This window comes from Lates calcarifer, linkage group LG15, assembly GCF_001640805.2.
Source record: "Lates calcarifer isolate ASB-BC8 linkage group LG15, TLL_Latcal_v3, whole genome shotgun sequence".
Lineage (NCBI taxonomy): Eukaryota > Metazoa > Chordata > Actinopteri > Centropomidae > Lates > Lates calcarifer.
Window position 1 is genome coordinate 19453378 of NC_066847.1, and position 6768 is coordinate 19460145.

General features: G+C 39.2%; 1 protein-coding gene across 1 annotated transcript in view; it reads right to left on the reverse strand.

The window, feature by feature from the left end:
- rpl34 (ribosomal protein L34) overlaps positions 1-6768 on the reverse strand; it is a 750063-nt gene that overhangs the window by 117643 nt on the left and 625652 nt on the right. The window lies entirely within an intron of this gene.

The following is a 6768-nucleotide window of genomic DNA, read 5'->3' on the forward strand; positions in this document are numbered from 1 at the left end:
CTGTCGAAAATCATGGGTTTCAACTCTATTTTTATTTTAATTTATCTGTCGAGTTTTGGAAAGAAACATTTCAGTGTCCATACACAACCTTATTTTTTGTGTGTTTTTTCAGCTTAAAATGCCAACATGCATACACACACACACACACACACACACACACAGTGAGCACTAAAGTATGAATGAATAACTCAAATAGCAAAGTTATAAACACCAAAAGTTTTCCAGCAGTGTAAAATGGATGCACAGACACACCCGTTTTGTCTCACAGCCAAGGTCCAGAGCCCACTGTGTATTGAGAATCAGTGGTGAGGCCTACTCTTCCTGCACGCAGGTGACAGCTGGCCTCTCCAGGCAAACACAGCGTCAAAGCCAGAATCCATGAACTGCTTATTCTGCAGAAGGCCACTTGCTATTTTTAATCTCTGACACAAAATAGAGGCGAGGAGAGAGAAAAGAATTCAAGCTAGGGAGCCATGGTGTGTACCCAGTGTCGGCCCTGTGCCAGGCAGCTGATTTGGCACGCTGCGATGAGCCCTTTTTTTTTCCAAGGAGTTTAAGTTTATAAACCAGATGGAATCTGAGCTACTGAAATTGCAAGATGATGGCAATGGGCTCCTCATAAAGTCGCTGACCAGTTTTTGATATTTTGCACACGTATGAATGCCTCAAAGAAATTAACGAGCTTTGCATATTGTTTGAAAAACACAAGCGAGATGCATGGTCTGATTCCAGGAAGATGTGACCGTGGAAGATGTGAGCCATATCGTTTGCTCATGTGGGCAAGTTAGGCATGTGACCTTAATTGAAGTTGACAATGTTTTTTTGTCTGTTCCGCCTTTTGTTCCTTACCCATTAGCCAACACTTTAATCATTCCCTACAAGGCTTTTTCACAGCAACTTGATTTTAATTATAATCTAAAGAGCATTGCAGTAAAACATTTCATCAGGTTTTTAAAAAAAGTTGTTTATTAATTATTAGAGCTACATCAAACACATTTGCTCATGACAGATATATCAGTATCTGTGTATTTGTCTGCTGATAAGTAAAAAGAAATTGCAGCACAGAAATGCCACAGATATGTTTGAGGTCTTTTAGAAATAACATCACCATTGAATAGTTTTTATACTGTAAATTTTATGTTACAAAATATAATATATATATATTATATATATCAGGTTTTACCAGAAAGGTGATTTAGGTGATTTCAAGTCAAATAAGGCATTTAAAGAGCAGGTGCACAAGGCAAGCAGTAGGTGCCAGTGGTAAAGACAAAATGTCTGGAAATGCACCGGTCATTAACTTTATCAGTATCTACTTGAATTAACTTCATATAACCACCAACAGCCATTATAGATATACTGCATGACCTGTTACTTGCTAAAGATTAATCAGAGACATAACACCCACCACCACCACCACCAATGGCTTCCCATCTGGACCTGACTGTCCAGTATCTGGTCTTGTCACAAAGCTGAAAGATTCAGGCTCCCTCTCCAGACCCCTAGAGAGGAAAAAAGGATTGCTGAGAGCTGTTGTAGCCAATCATCACCACTACAGATAAAAAATGAGGCGACGGTACCAGCAACTAGCCCATGCCAGAAACTAATCTTAGTCCCTTATCTGTGACAGTGACATCCCCCAGTAGAGGGCGAGTAAAAAATGTGCATTGCAAAGTGCTCCGATTGGCCCCATGCTGCTTAAATCACTCAGGTGTGTGTTTGCCTCTCTATGTTTGTGCTTGAAAGAAAGAGAGATCAAAGGAGGAATCATCTGTATGTGTGTGCATGCCTGTCCCGTGATTTTTGTAGCTTTGTACGTAGCTGCTACCCTTTCATGTTTTAGATGTTGAAATGGGTTGTACCATATCATATATACCACTAATCTTATCACAGTCTCAACTTGCTTTGTTCTGAACCCCCCCACCCCACACACACACACACACACATATCCCACCCTGCAGCCTGGGTAGTGAAAGAGAGACCAGCCGGGTCACAGCAATGCTCACCGGCTCTAATAAGTGTGACCAGGGAGCCAGAGGGCTGCTGGATGTAGGAGGGTTTGACACCCCATCATCTCTGGGCCCTCCAAAGGTTTGAGGGATGGGGGTGGACAGGATCATTTGGAGGCAGCAGTTTCCAGGCCAACCACTCAGCAGGGTTAATTACTGTACCAACCAAATGCCCCTTCCAATGATGGTCAATGCCCTTGTGATCCATGCTTCATTCACTCACCTTGCTTTTTTACGCTTACCTGAGTTTTATCATGCGGTGCCTCTGAGACACTCGAGTTCGCCGAGCCCTGCAGGTTTGCTCCCCAGGTGCTACGATTTGAGGAGTGTAACTTTCTGCTCCGTTGCTGACAAGGCTGTTATTATCTGAGATAATAGAGGGAAGAAAAAAAACAGGCAAAAGATGTCAGTCATCTTTTTCCTGCTTGTTTCATGTGGAGTTAATAATTCTAATGTGTCATAGACACAATATGCATAACTGCATCATTTGTTTGGTTTTCACTTTAATATGGATTTGGTATCTGCAATTACTGTGTGCATTTTCACATCTCTTCGACTGTCAGATTTGAATAAAATACAGTCAGTTGCAGAGCCTAAAGCTCCATTCCACTTTGCACAGGCCACTTAGTCTGAAGGTACATAACACCTAGTGATGTTGGGCTTTGCATCCCTTTAAATATTTAGGTTATTGACTGAGTTTCCCATCTTAGATACACTTTAAAATACTTGCAGAGAGTCAGATGAGAAGATTAATATATTAATCTCATATCTTTAAGCTAAATATGAAGATATAGCCAGCACTTAGCTTAGCATAAAGACTTGATACAGGGGCAAACAGCTAGCCTGACTCTGTTCAAAAGCTAAGGTGTAAACACTACAATTCACCATTTCAGGCAGGGTCATGTGCCCTTTCAAGCTAACTGGCTACTAGCTGTAGTCTTTAGTCTGTAGTCTATTTACTGGACAGACATGAGAGTAGTACCATTCTTTTCATCTAATTATTGGCATGTAAACACACTTTCCAAATTGTCAAAGTATTAAATTTATTCAAATCCCAGAAGGACTGTAAATATACTGGGACTGCCATCAGTCCTCATGTTAATCTGGAGGTTTACTTGATCACAGAATACTGTCTGCTGCTTGTGGTCTTTTGTCCCCTGTGACCTATCTCAGTAGTTTCCACATCTCCTGGAGGCAAAACTGAAACTGACTGCAACAACAACAACATGGCTCCCAAGGCCCTGCTGGGAAGCAAGGCAAGCAAAGTTGCAGGATGTTGGAGGAGCGAGAGCTTGTGGATGGCTGATAAGCAGAAAGGCTGCACCGGGGGTCAGAACGTAGCCACGGCATGCAGTCAGATCTCTATTAAGATAGAAGATGGTGGGCCGGTGTGATAAGAGCCGACAGGACGTAGTGATGTGATATCAGTGATGGGGCATTGGCAGAAGATGCCACTGTCCCCAGCCAGCAGGAGAATCAGGGCTGGACTGAACTTGTTTCTGGCATTAATATAATGAGGCAGTCCTCAATTATCGTCAATCAATATCTTCATCCAAATTTTACAGCATTTTGGAAATTTCAGAAAACAATAGTTTGATATTTAAATCTTATAAATTCTGTATTAAAATATTGTTTATACTCAGATATAAATTGCAATATCACTACCATTACCATTATGACTATTACAGCTTACTGCAATTAATCAGTGAACAGCTCTGTTTTACAGAGTAGAAAACTATTTGTGTTGATTTCATTTGGTTTGAACAAGTGTTTTCTTTAATCTTCTCTGAACAATTTTCCCTTCATTATATAATCTTGCACAGCTGTTGCAAGGCAAAGAGTACAGAAGTAGATATTAATGAAAAAATTTATTCAGGAAAGTAAGCTACTTTGGTATTTCATCAAAGTTCAAGAGGCTCATAGATCACTGCAGCTCAACATTTCCTCTCAAATTATGCAACAGTACTTGTTCACCAAGAAAGCACATTATTAACCATATGATTTCAAAGTAAGCGAACACTCACAGAATTCTTCGTTACGGTTTGTTGGGCAGATGCTTTCCAAGCCCGACTATTTTCCAATGAGCTGGATGTTTTCATTGCAGTCACAGGCGGTTCTCTGGCCCACTTCTTTGGGTCCCCATCTTCTCCTTCATTAACAGCAGCATCGTCTTCTGTATTTGACCACAGACAGTGTGGTGCTGAGTTTCATTTCAAAAGTAGCATTGTATTATTGTAGTTTATGATCTTGCCAATCCCAACACTTGTGAGTGCGGTGCGACTGAAATAATTGTAAGCAGCATAATAAAATCAAAAAATACTATATTATTATGCTGACTTTGCACACCTTCAGGTAGAACTTACTTACTCACTATCTGATACTATAACCCACATCAGTTCCCCAGGTTGTAATTTTCAGACTGTGATTTTTGCAATTAAATTCACTGAGCTCCACATCTATGATTGAAAATACAAAGTTTTGTAAAGCATTAGCACATTTCCCTAAAACTCCTAACAGCCTCTGTGCCAAGCACACTTAAATCTCTGTTGTCCAATTTTATGAAATGCCTCATCCTTATAACATTTCATTGGTAGCCAAGAGACTTGTTAAAACTTCCTGTTAATACTATATTAGCACATTATGCAAACCCACAAACTGTACTGAAAAGTGTGTAAGTGTACTACAAATAGGCACTGATGCAGTGGAAACACATGAGCTGACAAGCAAAAAGCATTTTACTCACATTATCAAAAACTAAGATGAAACAAATCTTTAAAACACCACAGAATATTAATTAAAATATAATTTACCCTGAGGTGTTTGTTCTTCATCCAAAACTGTTGTTAAATGACTTTAGTGCAGGTTTTGCAATGCAGCGCTATTCAAAAGTTAATCCTCAAGCTTCTATTGATATTCAGCTAATGTTATTTTTATTGTGTGTTGTTGAATGCACTCCTCCAATTCATGGGTGGATTATGAGACAATGTGCCTCTGGACACAGACATGTAAAGAGAACCTCACCCCTCATATATAGGAGCAAGACACTGAGACTCAAAGAGAGAAACATGTCGTTTTGTATTCCTTTATAATCATTTTGTATTATATATGCGTCTCTGTTGTTGTTTTGTAGCCCTTTTGCATCCTTCTGCATCTTTGTAGTCATGTTGTAGTCATTTGACATCTCTTTGTGTTGGTTTTGTGTCTCTGCAGTCCTTTTGTGTGTGTGTTTGTGGTTGTCGTGCATCTCTTGGCATTTTGTAGTCGTTTTGAGTGTCTATGTTCTTGTCTCCATTTTGTGTGCTCTTGCAGTCATTTTCTAGGCATTTTATATCTTTTTGTATTTGTTTGGTTTTTGTGTTTCGTTGCTGCAGTTTTGCATCTTTTTTTAAGTGATATTCTGCAGGTGAAGAAGAACTTAGAGGCCTTAGCTAACAATCAAGAAAATCAAACGTTGGATTGAATTCGGTTGACAGTTATTCAATATTAAAATACTCTGATCAGGATCAGGGGCAAACACAAAAAACAACAACAACAAATGAGGAAAGGGCATCGCTACTTTCAGCTTTGTGACTTTCCAACAAGAAATATTAACACTCACTGCAAACACAGCCTCTAGCCCAGAGGCCCCTTGTCCCCTTAAGGCGCCTGGGTCCGTCCCTATTTATTAATCCATCTTTTTGTGTGAAGTATGATAGGGCAATAAAAGCATTCCTTCTAGATTGTATTTTCTCTCCAGGACAGATGTCTCATCTTTTAAGCTAATTTGCATCCAGTTCTTCAAAGCTGGGGGTTGCAGCACGAGTTCATGTAGAAATATTGTAAATGATTAGTCCCCAGTATTGTCCATGCTCTCCGCACCAGCTCTGCAGCTATGTTTGCCAGAGCTATTTCATACACAATTGGACTGCTATTTAATAGCCTGTGAAAGTGAGACAGTCGGAAAGGTGGAAAATCCCCAGTATTTTAAATTATCCTTGAATATTAGAGCATTATGACTTTGTTGTAACGTTGACTTCTCCTTAAGCATCACCATCAATCCCCCAGCTACAAGCAATGAGCCATTTGCCATTATGCAGCTTGTTAGCAATGTCCAGGCTGTGTAATTACCTGTGTCAACGGCAGTGATTGTCCTCAGTAACAGATTATTCATCATTTTATAATTGTAGAGGTTGAAAAGGGGATTTTAAGCTCTTCTAATAAAACTTAGAAGTAAAAAATTTTGATGGTCTTCACTTTCCATGGTTGCACTTTCCAGACTGGATCAAGTGTTTATGCATGATGAATTGAAAATGAAGTCTAGATGGAATGATAAAAAAAGAAAAAAAACCCATCCAATTTAAAATGCATCCACCATGATGTATTAATGAAGAGGGAGAGCAGCAAATGAATGTGATTTAAAAACCAATAATCTCATCATGTCATTCAATTGTTAAGAGTATATTTATTGTGTTTGATGCTATACATAGAAATGCTGAATGGTATGCATTGCAGGCTGTACATTACAGTAAGATCAATTAACTTCCACTCAGTAAAATAAAATGTGACGCAGCATGTGTTGTGAAATGCAGCTGTGCAAAAAAAATATGAAAAATAAGAATCAGAAAAAAAGAAATATGAGAGAGAGAGAGATTAAAGATGAAAAAACTAAAATAAAATGTAAGTAAAGTAAAATGTTCAAATATCTCAATTTTAAGTCCGCCAGTACAGTAGTTGTGCTTCCCCACTGTAGGGTCCCAGTATCTCCATGAGTTGAGGGGCT